General features: G+C 37.3%; 1 protein-coding gene across 1 annotated transcript in view; it reads right to left on the bottom strand.

The window, feature by feature from the left end:
• The window catches only part of MACC1 (MET transcriptional regulator MACC1), a 38,627-nt gene extending 25,462 nt beyond the window's left edge, over positions 1-13,165 (bottom strand). Inside the window, exon 1 of the mRNA XM_046021207.1 lies at positions 12,942-13,165. The gene's annotated coding sequence lies outside the window, so the exon portion shown is untranslated. The remainder of the gene's footprint in view (positions 1-12,941) is intronic.
• Between the last annotated feature and the right edge of the window lie 1,690 nt (positions 13,166-14,855).

Genomic DNA, 14,855 nt, shown 5'->3' with positions numbered 1-14,855 from the left:
GAGGAGGAAGAAGAAGAAGGAGGAGGAGGAGGAGGAAAGGAAGAGGAAGGAGGAGGAGGAGGAGAAGGGGGAGGAGGAGGGGAACGGAAAGAGGAAAAGGAAGAAGAAGGAGGAGGAAGAAGAGAGGGGGAAGGGGAGGAGGAGAGGGGGAAGAGGAGAAGGGGAGAAGGAAGAATAGCAAGTATTGCTATGTATTACTTTTATTATTATATACTGAGCCCACAATCTGCACAGTACTGCTTTAATAGTCAAATGGAATACTGTATAAAGAGTGGCACAACCAGCTAACTCCTTTCCTTTTCTTTTCCTCTGATTTCTCCCTCCTGTTATTCCTAAACAAATAGAAACAATTTCTTCAGCTGGACCCACTCGAGAAGCTTGAGTTGCTCTCCCTCAGATGGCTTGAGACTCTGACCTCACTCTCTAAGGGAAAAAACTGACTACTGACCAGTTGTATCTTGGGAATCAATCTCCTCTTCATCACTCCCTATAGAACATTTTTTAACAGCTATTTGCATTACTCCTACCAAAAAGAGTGCTGGGCTTTTGACAACAGAGGCACTAAGCTACAGTAGAAAGAATACAGGCTTTGACCTTAGATGGATTTGAAACAAAGCTTAAAAATGAATAGAGTGGGGGCGCCTGGGTGGCTCAGTGGGTTAAAGCCTCTGCCTCTGGCTCAGGTCATGGTCCCGGTTGTCCTGAGATCGAGCCCTGCATCGGGCTCTCTGCTCAGCAGGGAGCTTTCTTCCCCCTCTCTCTCTGCCTGCCTGTCTATTTGTGATTTCTGTCTGGCAAATAAATAAATAAAATATTTTAAAAAAATGAATACAGTGGTCTGAGCATCACTTTTTCTCATTGATAGGGTGTAAATATATCTACTTTAAGTAGTTTTAGCAATGGTATATGAATTACATTTCAATAAAACTGTTTTTTTAAAAAAAGCTTTTGTGCAGATTAAATACCATAAATCTCCAGCTAATACCAATCACTGTTGAAAATGATAGTTTTTGTTTGTTTTATTTTCTCATATCTGTGTCAGTTCTGTTGGCTTTAACAAGAGTAAAAGTGGTTATTGACAAAGATACTTAAGGAATACTGGAAAAGAGAAAGGAGGAAAGGCACTGTGGAAGTTTCATTGCCGTTTTAGCTTAACTGAATATTCAACCTGATAATGCTCTTTTCACCTCTTTAAAGAGCATAACTGAAAAAATATTGAATTTTTTCCCAACCAGAGTTTGTCAATCCCTTTTCAACAAAAATTAATGTTTTTTTCAGCCAATACCTGCCCCCCTGTTAGTGGATAGAACCAATTATAAGATTCCCAATATTCTTTGCCAAGAGAAAAACACCCTCTGACAAATATTTTGTATACACCCACAGTCTTTCTTGGTTTGAACTTAGAACACTGACATGAATCATCACACATATCATCCGACAAGTCTACCAACCTTCTTGACAGAAAGAAAATATCAATGTTCCGTGGCTGTTAAATGAGAACAGAGTGTTCATGATAATTGCTGTGAGGAGCACATGGATGAAGTTTGGTAGAACCGGTAAGATTTTTAGAAAAGAACACTCATTATGCCACATCAGCCTATGCGTAAAGCAAGAGTTTCCCCTAAGTTCTCCACAATTTATTATGTCTAACTTTCAAAGTTTCAGGGACTCACCATGTTTTTATTTGTCAATTTTGTAAACTGAGAATAGGGTGTAAAGTATGAAATGTTTATCAAAGTACAAACTTGAAAAATACTAACATATGTACCTATGTGAATATATATATTCAGATAGATAGATGAATGGATGACTGGGTAGATAGATAGGTGGATAGTTTTAGTGATATATATGAAAACTATCTATGATTAAATATATACATATATAATACATATATATAATTTAGTCAAACGAAATATTTTTGTTACTAATAATGCTTCAATATTCTCTGAATGCTGGAAAACTAGAGGATTATTTCCTTTCTGGGAGACAGTTAAAATCTTCAAAATTTCACTTATTTGCCGATAGTATCAAATAGTGATAGAGTGTACAAGAACTGTTAAGAAAGAAGTTAAAAGAAAACCAAATTTTCTTATGTAAGAATGGGAAACAACAGAAATGATCAATTTAATATTTTGAACTCGTTTTATTATTCCATTTTCAGGTATTATACTAAGGAAACAGCAAATTAAACACAAAGGAAATTATCCAGAATGGAGTGAATGGAATTATCCATCACTGTCCTTTTTATTTCATGAAATAAGCTTGAAAAATTGAACCTATTCACTTAGCAGCCCAAATGGACTGCAAACCTTTCTAAGAATAAGTCCTCTCTCTTCCTCCCCAATGCCTCCTTATTTAAAAGCAGGGGTAATACTCAGGCTTAAGAGTTGTGTTTCTCTCTGCTGAGACCCTTACTGCTTTGTAGGAGAAGTGGGCTCCTCAGATACCGATGGGGAAAATGGCAGGAGGCTCAGAGTTGTGCACACAGCACCACTTCGTGCCGGGTCATCCTCCTAGGTGGTTGTTCTGGAGCTTTGTCCTGGTCGGCATCCTGCCCATTTGCCCTAACCAGGTTAGTGTAAAATGGTGGTTCTCAATAGTTCCTCTGATCAAAGTCAACTTCAGAGCTTTAAAAAAAATATGTAGATGCCCAAAATCTACCCCAAGATCCTGGGATGGAGCCCAGGTATCACTATTTTTAGAAAAAGCTCTCAAGAGATTCTGATGTACAATGAAGATTGAGAGCCACTAAATCATAAATTGTGAGGTGATAAAAATGTGTTTGTTTCATTTTTTTTTTTGTTAGGCAAACATATTACTGGACATAATAAAATATATGGCAGCCTAAGATGCCACTCCATAAGGCAACCCTTCCAGGGGTAAAAACACATATTAAGACAGTGGGGGGTGCCTGCGTGGCTCAGTGGGTTAAAGCCTCTGCCTTCGGCTCAGGTCATGATCCCAGGGTCCTGGGATCGAGTCCTGGGATCGAGTCCTGCATCGGACTCTCTGCTCAGCAGGGAGTCTGCTTCTCCCCCCTTCCCCGTCTGCCTCTCTGCCTACTTGTGATCTCTCTCTGTCAAAAAAAAAAACAAAAAAAAAAACCATTGTACTAGACATGGGGTATCAGAATGATAAAGGAAAACTGTAGGACTCTCTTCCCTGTGATTGGCATGGCCTTTTGCCTAGGAACTGTTTCTAAGACGAGTTCTACTCTAGATTAGGGACAAAGCCTCTCTCCTTCACACTACTTTGCTGGGGTTCAAGTTTCCTGTCTTTTCTTAGAATTGTAAGATCTAGATAGAGGCACTTCTGGATATTAAGAAAACGTAAAAGCTGGCTTTTAGCATAAGTCTTGGTTCTACCTGTAGCTCAGGAAGACAAAGTTGGCTTGTGCTCCAGGTGGCATTTTCCAGTGCTAACTGACTCTCTCTCTCTCACACACACCGACACGTATATCCCCAAAAATATCTCTCTGGTTAACATTTTCCCAGTAAAATCTCTTAGTTATTAATACACAATACATTTACAGAAATATGAATCTCTCATTACAGTATTTTGGCCAACTCTCTTTCTAGGGAAAAAAATGTTTATTTCCCCTAAACTCAAAGGAACATTTTTAGCCAAACAATTTCAAGAAAGCATAAAGTTTCACTTCAGATGAAACGAATAGAACACTGGAACCATAATATCCATTTCAAAATCAAGATGGTATAAAGGACATGTGAATTTTACAGCTACTGGCACTAAGCAATATTGAGTTCTTGATTTTTTTTTTTTGTTTTTATATGACTACGTTAACTGTGTGGTATTTAACATACATGTTTATTTTACTATTTTTTGTTACATTTTTAGGAAAAGGGTTGAGGGTTTAGAGTGATATATAATGCATCATCACTTTCCTCATTTAAAAAGTTAGAAATATAGAACCAGAATGTCTGAAATCAAAGAACAAATTACTAACTTCAGGTAGAAAATTCCTGAGTCCTTTTGTGTCTATTAGGTGACATTTTAAACTATATTGTTCAAGTATACTCTATGCTTATAATTATTTTGCAGTTGTGTGATTTATACATTTCTGCTGGAGATGTGATTAAATTTCCAACCATAATTTTGAAGGTGTTAAATTTTCTTGTAATTCAGTATTTGCTTGATAAGTTTCAAGGCTTTGTTGTTAAACTCATGTAAACTCATGTTGTTAAACTCATGCAAAGGCTATGTTTTCTTAACGGATTTTCTCTTTATTTTCCTCTAGTGTTTCTACTTATCTCTGTAAATGCTTTCTGACCTAAATTCATTTAATGTGATATTAATATTGCCATGCCAGCTCTCTTTTCATTATTGTATTTTACAACTTTAAGACACTTTTTTACACGGTTTAATATCTCTAGAAATCAAGATGCATATGCAATTGATACTAGATTTTAATTGGCTTTTTTTCACTATGGTGTTACATAAAATAAGAGTGTGTATTAAAATGGATGGTATCATAAATTCAAAGAACTACAGTAATTACTGGAATATCTCTTACAACCTCCTTATTTCAACCCCTCTGGCTGATTATTAGGTATGCCACTATAAACAGCAAATAGCTGGATTTTTAAAAATGTGTGTTTTTTATTAACCTCTGTCTTTAAGTAGTTGAGTGGTATCCTTCTATAGTCACTTAAAAACTCTCGACTTTTACTCATTTCTACCATCTTATATTGTGTTTCACATATTTGCTTCTATTTTTCTCTTACTTCTCTTGAATTTGCAATATTCCCTTCTTATTCCTATTCCACATTTCTTTTTTTTTTTTAAGATTTTATTTATTTATTTGACAGACAGAGATCACAAGTAGGCAGAGAGGCAGGCAGAGAGAGGGGGGAAGCAATCTCCCCGCAGAGCAGAGAGCCCTATGTGGGGCTCGATCCCAGGACTCTGGGATCACGACCTGAGCCGAAGGCAGAGGTTTTAACCCACTGAGCCACTCAGGCGCCCCCTATTCCACATTTCTAAACACATTATCAGTTTTCTCTTCAACCTCCCAGTAAGACCATAAAGGATAAATAGTATGGTCCTCTCTAAAAAGTAGAAAAACTGAATCTGAATCACCAAGACATTGATATTTATACAGAGGCCTACAATTTGTTGTTATAATAAATGAACTAATAAGAGACAAATGTTTTAAAAATTCTATCAATATCCTAGCCACTTATCTCTTGTAAACTTTTATAAGACTATGTTAAAACATTTATTTCTCCAGCATATATCTTTTGGTATTTGAACAATAGCCAAAATAAGCATTTCAATTAAATCCACAGAGAGAGACATAAACTAAAATGAAAATGACATGTAATCATGGAAATGAGGCAAGAAATAAGGAAGAGTCTTAAAACTGATTCGTATGTCCAAGCTAAAAATGATATGCACTTATACGGAAGGGAATAGAAACATTCTTTTCAACAGATTGTAACCATGAATAAAAATGAGAAAGAAAATTAATACTGCTGAATTACCAAAGGAAGAGGATGAAAACAGAGGACAAAGTGAGAAAAATTCACTTTTTCTAAAAAAGATTTTATTTATTTATTTGACAGAGAGAAACACAGCAAGAGAGGGAACATAAGTAGGGGGAGAAGGAGAGGGAGAAGCAGGCTTCCTGCTGAGCAGGGAGCCCGATGTGGGGCTCTATCCCAGGACGGTGGGATCATGACCCGAGCCAAAGGGAGACACTTAACCAATTGAGGCGCCCCAGAAAAACTCAAATTTAATGTTTTTAAGTCATTGCAAATAAAATATGGTAATAGAAAATAAAGACACTGAAAATAAGGCAAATCTGACAGAAATAGGAAAAAGACTGTCTAATGGAGATTAACTTAAATTTGCTGGAACTATGGACAGCTAGCACTCACTGGGTATCCTCTGTGCGGGCAGTGTTCGAAGTCCTTTGTATCTGTTGTGTCTTCTAACCCTCACAGCAGGGCTAGAGGCATATTATTGTCTCCTTTCGGCAGATGGGGAAACTCAGATACATACAGATGAATTCATTTATCCAACATCACACTGTAGAAAGTAAAGGGGACAGGCGCCAAAGCCTGAGAATCTGCTCCAGGGTCCACACTCCCAATGACTACATGTAGAGTCATTCTGTGGGCAATGTCCCTGAAGACCAGAATGCAGAAGGCCTAGAGTAGGGAACTTCTGAGTCAACAACTACAAGAATTACCACCCAGTGGCCAGTGCTCCTACTGCATCCACACTAGAGTCCCAGTGCAGGAAAGCCATGCTTATGGGCTCCTCTGTTGTTTTCCTTCCTTACTTCCTCACTGTTCCATCTCCTTGTAATGTAAAAACATCTTTGATCTTTATAAGCTCAAAGGAACTTGCTAACTGGAATTTAATTTCCACTTTTGCAATATAAGGAAGATGAAGCATTTACCAAGGGCATTCTAAGTAATTCTGGAAACACTCGCCAGAAAAAAGTACTAGCCCCCAAATATAAAATATTTATTCACATTTATAAAAGCTTAAATAAATTATTATTTTAATCAACGATGTGTGGATTTATGGCTGTGGTCGTAATGGAACACCATAAAAATGTAGAATCACATAGAAAAGTGGGTAAAATAATAAAATAAATATAGGAGTCAGAAATACTGAAAATATAAGATCAGTCTGTTATACTTAAATCCAGTGGGAGAATTATTAAAATACGATGTGGAAACTTTCAGAAGATTCACATAAAACAAAAATATCTAAGGATTGACTTGAGGAATCTGGATTATATTGCTTGAAGAAAGGAAATGAATTTAAAAAGATTCCTAAGGGAATCTAAATAATAATATATTAATTATACATAATGATATTCATCACTACACAATTTCAATGCCAAAGTAAATTAATATAATATCTTATAGACAAAATTGAATAAATTATGAAACATCGCCTCACTGGAATATTATGCAGTTGTTAAAGAAAATCTTGATTAAGTCTGTAAGAGCATAAAATATGTTTATGAGATTATAGTAAGATGGAAAAGCTTGAAACGTTGGTCCAAAATAAAATGCATAGAACTATCATAATCGTGTTTTATAAAATCAGAGGAAGGGAAACAAGACTGGAACAACACATCCAAAAGTACTACCAGGACACGTGTAAGTGGTAAGAATCTTAATACTGATTTTTTTTTTCCTTTTGTCTATTTTTCTAATGTTAAATGAGATATAATCTCTTACTGTGAAAATATTTTTACCTGAAGTGGGTCACGGTCATTAAATCATAGTTTGTTTCTTTTTTTAAAAAGATTTTATTTATTTATTTGACAGACAGAGATCACAAGTAGACAGAGAGGCAGGCAGTGAGAGAGGGGGAAGCAGGCTCCCAGCTGAGCAGAGAGCCCAACTCAGGGCTCGATCCTAGGACCTGGAGATCATGACCTGAGCTGAAGGCAGAGGCTTTAACCCACTGAGCCACCCAGGCGCCCTTCATAGTTTATTTCTAAAGAGGGACACATTTAGGGTAAAACAGGATAATGCAGAAACCAAAAGAACTGTTTCTTAACACAGTTAAAACTTAAAACTATGATAAATTCTAACTTAAATTAGTATTTCATGGCATTCCTTTGATTCCAATATCCTTTCACCTTAAAGGACCAGCAACCTATTGATCTTACTACCTTCTCGCTGCCTCCCCTCCAGCTGCTTCCCTCACAAACCAGTCTTTGTATTTCAAAGTGACTTAATAATAAAATAAGGACACCTAAGACAGAGAATAACTATAAATCGGCAGTACTTCAAAGGTAGAAAGATAAATATTCAGTTAATAACTATAGGACCATGCTTAAAAAGGTAAAAAAAAAAATAGGGGTGCCTGGGTGGCTCAGTGGGTTAAAGCCTCTGCCTTCGGCTCAGGTCATGATCCCAGGGTCCTGGGATCGAGCCCCACATCTGGCTCTCTGCTCCTCGGAGAGCCTGCTTCCTCCTCTGTCTGCCTCCCTGCCTACCTGTGATCTGTCTCTCTCTCTGTCAAATAAATAAATAAAATCTTTAAAAGAAAAAAGGTAAAAAAAAAAAATAAGGATCACTTTACATGTTTATTCAAATGTATGTATACCAGACTATTTTTGCTGAATACCAAAGATAATTAAAATTATGCCAAATTAATTTTAAACAGTTTTCTTTTTACCTTCCTTTATTCAAAACATTTCAATCCTACCATTTAATTATTATTTAGCATTTGTATAATATTTGAAGCCACAAATTAATTAATAAACTAACAAAGCACAAATATATTATTACTGGATCCTGACAATAAATAAAATTTTTGCTCAATTCAAATTTTGCAGAACAAAGAAGATGAGTGTCAAGGCATTAATAAACATTACTCTGTCGATTCTTTTGTTCAAAAAGGAATTAGCAGCACCTTTTCCCATTCCCACAGAATGCACAGACTAAATTCTAAAGTGTGAAAATCCTGGAGCAGTTCATTTCTTCAAATGGCCACAAAGCCAAAATCTGTTAGTTTTTGTCAAACTACAAAAAGAGGGGTGGGAGTTTTTTATTGCAAGCTTTTTTTCTAATAACCCACTTTTCCATTTTTGAGAGCCTGTCTGTGAACTGGTAATGAAGGACTGATCAACGGACATCTTCCTGTGATTTCTGCTGTTAAAAATTCAATTTGACACTGATGAGAAAAACCAGTGTTGCTCCCAATAATGTTTGCTTTCTGTTTTATGAAAATACAGTCTTCCCTTGCAAAACACAATGGGACCTGGGACACAAAGCCTATAAACAAGGGAGGCTATTAAAAACTCAGAAAACAAAGCTCCAGGATTTCACGAATGACTGGCTCACCTTTCTGTCATGCCAGCTGCACTAATCTAAACATTCTTCCTTGGACATTTTATCCATGTCTACAAAGGACTAGCAGTAACACAGCACATACAGGGTCCTATAAGGAAAATAGAAACCAGATAAGCTCCTTCAGACCTCAGCTGGAGTTAAGGAAGCTGGTACAAGGTGTATTACACAGCGATCTGAAAACATAGCTGGGGCCTGGATAACGGTATGGGCACTGCTGCGGACGTACCACTCACCTGAGCCAAGGCTACCAACAGTCTCTGCTTGCAGGGGCTGGGATAGCCAAGAGGAGCACCACTTGGCAGGTGCTATGATATCTGAGATGGCATTGGTCATTTAACCAAGGAAAAAATTCTGTATAATGGGTAACTAGAATGGCCAGAAGATGCTGGAGTCCATAGTTTTGTGCTCTGAGGTTAGAGACCCAAAAGCTCATTGTAAACACCCGTGACTCTATATTAATCTTAGTGATCTGCGTGACTAATAGAATGCAGAAGGAACTGGGATTGCTTGGATTGCCAAGTCTAGATTATAACACACCTTTGCATCCTCTGCCCAGGTCTCTTTGAAAACTTACTCTGGGAAAAAAGAAGAAAGAGCAAAAGAAAGAAAGAACAGAAGGAAGGAAGAAAGAAAGAGAGGAAGAAAACTTACTCTGGGTGAAACCAGCTGCTATGTAAGGAATCCAGCCGCCCCAAGGCCACTTTGCTGGAGATATACATGTGGGTACCCTTGTTGACAGTTCCAGCTGAGCCCCACCTCCTAGTAAGCCCCTACAAGGTGCCAAGCATGAATGTGAAGCCACCTTGAAACCCCCAGACCAGCCTATCTGCAAGCCAAGAACTACAGTTCATGCCAAAGACGAGCAGAAAACCACTCAGCAGATCCCTACACCTAAATCTTTCAGCTATCAAATTGTGAAATATAATAAAATGCTTATTTTGAGCCACTAAGTTTTGGGATAATTTGTTATGTAGCAAGAGATAATGGGTTGTGGTCTTTAAAATAAGGAGAGAAATGCACACTAAAGCAAATTATCCATATTAAAGGTACCCAAGTTATGCTAGCTAATGTAATTAAATCACAAAATGCAGTATTCAAGGATGAGGTGTTCTTATAGCTTAATGATGGATTTAAAAATTAATACAATACTTCAAGGAAAATATTTGACAATATGGAGTTGATACAAGTTGACCTTATGGTCCCTTCTGTGATGAGTCCTTTCAAGGCACTGGGAGGGCCTCTAAAAATTTATGTTTATAATTTGTATTTTTTTTCTCAAAGGTCCCCTTCCATGTTGTATAAATTTCAGGTCCCACAAAACAGAGTCTGTCCCTGGGGAGTGCACATTAACAATCCTAAAACTTTTTCAGCCCTTCTCAGTAATTTATATTTTTCCCAAGAAAATAATTCAAAAAAAAAAGAGGGACAGCTAAGTTTGTAAGATTCTTTATCAGAGCATTATATATATTAGAAAAATAAACTGAAAATAACCCAAATGCTCTATAACAGATGAATAATTGAATAAATTACAAACTATCAACTTAGGGCACAAGGTCATCTTTTTAAAAAGTACGCACAAAATCTCTAATAACATGAGAAATTGTTTATAGTATGGCTAAGTGAAAAAGCTAATTTGGAAAGTTTATATAAACTATGACTTCAAGTATAAAAATGTATATATTACAGATTAAAACTGAAAAGAAATTTAGAGAAGTGAGAATGGTTACGTTGAGATGATGGTCATGAGATGCAACTCTGCCTTTAATTCTTTTTATTCACATTTGTTCTTCTAAGTCACATCCCATTATGGTCACTGTAAGTAATGCAAGCTCTCTCAGAAATCAGCGTCTGAGGTTTTATAAGAGGGATCCTGTAAAAGCTGTGGCTAAAGTCAGGGAATTGCTGTAATGCCCAAATCTCAGGAAAGCAGACCAACCAGGCTGTGGAAGGCCACTTCTCTTATGTTTGCAAAATGTGATGTGGGAAAATAAATTTGTCATTAGGAAGGTAAACTCAGACTCTTGGGGAAGTTTGTCTTCTTTCTCTTCCTCTTTTGCCTCATGAATGGCAAAGTAAAACTGTTCGGAGCCAAAAATCGAAAAGCCAACACTGTCACCATCTCCATACCTGCCATCTTTACACAAAGAGAAATGAACCTACACACACACACGCACATACCCACACATACACGAAGCTTCATTTAGACATATTTAAACAAAATATTAGCATAAAAATTAGCAAAATAATAACAAAAATTATTAGTAATAATTTTTTTTTAAATATTGTGGCATGGTGGCCAGAAATCTCAAGGTCTGGAGGCTGTTCTGGGTTTGTGGCCAGCCAGGTATGTGACTCAGTGACATCTTGCTGGCTGAGAGCCTCATGCGTCCATCTGTAAAATGGAGGGATAGTCAAGATGTGATCGCCAAGATCCAGTCTGTTGTCACCACCATCCAACTCTGTTCATAAATGAAATGGGGTACATTTAAAAAGCAGGGAATTTGTGAAGCCATACTAGTGGGTGGGTTTTATCTCTTTGTTATACCCTACTTCAAAATAATAAAATTTCAAATGACAAAATTTTGGCCACTAGAAAAGAACTGAAAGAAAAGCCAGATTCTGACATAGTTCACTGGTGACAGAGGCAGGGGACCCAGCTTTCCTTCTCCTCCAAAACAATGTAACCAAGTGATGACTGCTGCCCCCCCCCCCCCACCTTGTCCTTTCCTCTTGATTTTCATTAGAGTAACACAGGGAGAGACATTTTAAACTGACTCCATGGCAGAGGTAAAAAGGGCCTCTTAAGTAGGTCTCTCTCTTTTCACTATGCCTCACTTGGGTGCTGGCTGAAAGCCAACTCAGCCCCCGGGGCTCTCGTCGCAGAAGTTCAGTAGGCAACTAGGAAGGCAAGAACGTGCCAGGCACTTCACTTCCACCAAAATATCATTTTGCTGCATTCAAGAGCAAGAAGGAAAGCCTCCCTTTCAGGTATGTCCCCACGATGTGAATTTAAACTCGCCTACCACATCTTTCCATTAAAAGCCACTCTAGTACTAAAAAGGGACGGACATGCAAACCATTTACTACACACAGTTCTCCTAGTCTTAACTCTAAATCAGTTTGAATCACAAGACAGCATTAAAGTAAAGTGTATTACTCCAGCCTCCTATCAAAATGACTTTTTACAGAGTGATGGCTCAGCACTACTTCCTTGGTTTTAACTCATGGTACAGATGAGATGTGACATACATGAAATTTCTACAAATTTTTGTAAAACTGTAATCAGGGAATTTGCCCATTGTGTTATCATATAAAGCCCTGTATGGATAATTATTCTCAGAGTTTAGGGAAAGGAAAAGTTTCTTCCTCCTAATCTTAAAGTTTTCTTTTATTAAAAGACTAGTCGTGCTTTGGGTCTTACTGTGGCTACTAAGAAAGCTTAGGCTAGGTTTTTTTGCATTTGCAGTAATATCCCTATATTTTCACTTTTGGTTTGTTTGTTTAATATAACTTATCTCCTCCCCCAGCCCAAACCAACTATATCCTGTCATTATTATTATGTGAGGCTTAGCTTCTCTTGTTAATGGTTTTCAGTTTTATTGTGTGTATATTTTTATGATTGGGTACTTCAGGTCATATCGGGGAAAGGTAATATATAAATATATAACAGCATGTGTTGTTATATGTATACATATGTCTGTTGTATGCAATATATATTATCATTGGTTGTCACAAAAAACATATCTTTAGGACTGGAAAGACCTTAGCAATAATTTAATTGAATGGTTTCTAACATCATTCTTTCATGCATGGAGAACCCATTTCAGGAAATATGTCCAGAACTTAAAGAAATACCGTTGTAAAATAAATAAACAAAAAAAAAAATTCGTCTGGTTGAAAGTTAGGGGGATAAAAAGGTCACTACTTTCACCTTGCTACCACCCTGCCCATTACAATGAGGGGCTCTGGAGTCACTCCACAGAACTCATATTTTCCATGATACGTATTTAAATACTACTTATCAACTTCAGTTGTCTTCTTCTATAAATATGGAAACTAAGACACTGAAGTTATGAGTTATATAAAAACACTTACCTAGTTGGTGATTAGGTCAATATCAGATCGCAGGTGCCCTGATTTCCAGATGTTCATTTTTTTCAGAACAGAAAGCTAACTCCCAACACTGTTTTAACATTAAAACTGTGGTGCTTGAAAAGAGTCCCATAATTTGGGATTTGGTTAAAAAGTAAAGAAAGTCTGAGATCATCTTAAACTCAATGAGGCAGCAAATACCATTTTCTTTCTTCCTCTCCGAGGCCTATCCCGCTGGAGCTGCTCTCTCTTCTTTTCAGATTTGCTTTCAACTGGTTCTATCATTTGCCTATCCCTATGCAAACCCATTAGAGCTAAAGTTTTTGACCATCTGAGGAAAGAATCATGTGGCCCTGCCTTTTTTGTATATTAAATAAACATAGCTACTAGAAAGATTCTGTGGAATCTTAGCGACAACTTGTTTTCCTTTCTTGGGCATTTTCAAAGTTGGCCTGACTTTGATTTTTTAAGATTATACATATCACATTCTTTTTTCCATTTAGAAAAGCCTGCACATGCTCCTGTGTAGGCATCATCAATAAACTGGAGAATGAATTAACTTGAAAGCATGGTTTATTTTATAAATGTCTTCCGATGAAAACCAAGAGAGTAGAACATAACTGCATTATGCACAATGGCTTCAGACAAAGGTCTGGATAGACAATAGAAAATTTAAAAAGCCATATTTGAGCTGCAGAATTCAAAATCATGATTCTTTACACTCAATTTCAGGTGAAGCAGAAAACTTTCAAATTTTGATCATCTAATAGTAGACTTAACATTATGACTTTTAGAAGAAATGTCTTTACCATTTTTCATTTTTAGTCCTTAAAATATACAAGCTTATTTTTTTCACTAGAATATATACACAATTTCATTTATGGAAAAGTTTATTTAATAAAAACCATTTTGGGGCAGGGCATCGGTTAAGTGTCTGCCTTCTGCTCAGGTCATGATCTCGGGGTCCACCATGCTGGGCTCCCTGCTCAGGGGGTGGGCCTGCTTCTCCCTCTCCTCTGCCCGTCCTCCCTTGCTTGTGATTTCTCTCTCTCTCAAATAAATAAATGAAATCTTAAAACACACACACACACACACACACACACACACACACACACACACAACCATTTCAACATAAACCATTTCAAGGATGACAAGAAGAAAACACCACTCTCTAGTGGTGAAACCTTGAAACAGCAAAGTCCTGAGGGCAGACCATCTTTCTGTGGGTCTGACAGGCACTGCCTCATCCAGGTAGAGGGTCTGAAGTTTGGTTATTAGCAAAGAAACTTCAAAAAGATTACAACATCTGGAGGTTCCTGAGGCATCAGATACCTGGGGCTTGGAAGAGTATGGTAGGAAGAGAAGCAAACCACTGACAAAAAGATATTGATCAAAGCAATGTCTGATCTCCTTTCATGAGGACTGGGAAAAACCTGGCAGTAATTAAACTAGTGCCTAAGTAAAGTCCCAGGGACTTTTCTGAATCAGAATTTGCCATTGAATCCAAATGCAGCATGGGAGATCAAGAGGGATAAAGAGCCAGGAGAATCATGTTATTTCAGGATGTAAACAATGAACAAAGCAAGACTGCCAAAGACTTGAGTTTAATGGATGTTGGTCTCCTAGTGGGCATGAGAGGATGAAAGGGGATCAATTGGCCAAAGTAAACACTGAAGGCTTACCCAGACGAGTAAACATTTTGTCCAGGCTCCACCCTTTGATTATTCAATCATGTCTTGATAAGCTCCTGAAGTCTGTCCCTGGTCTTAGCCACCATCCTGGAGTTCTTCATTCAAATTTCAGCCTCATTTTTAGTCTTCAGTTTTTCTCTAATGAAGCAAGATTTTTATGAGCCCTACCAATTTATAAGTCAGATCACATATATATTATCCAATTAATCAGCAGAATCAATCCCAT

Source organism: Meles meles, chromosome 10, assembly GCF_922984935.1.
Source record: "Meles meles chromosome 10, mMelMel3.1 paternal haplotype, whole genome shotgun sequence".
Taxonomy (NCBI): Eukaryota; Metazoa; Chordata; class Mammalia; order Carnivora; family Mustelidae; genus Meles; species Meles meles.
The sequence above is the reverse complement of the archived record's forward strand: the minus strand, read 5'-3'. Positions and strand labels throughout refer to the sequence as shown.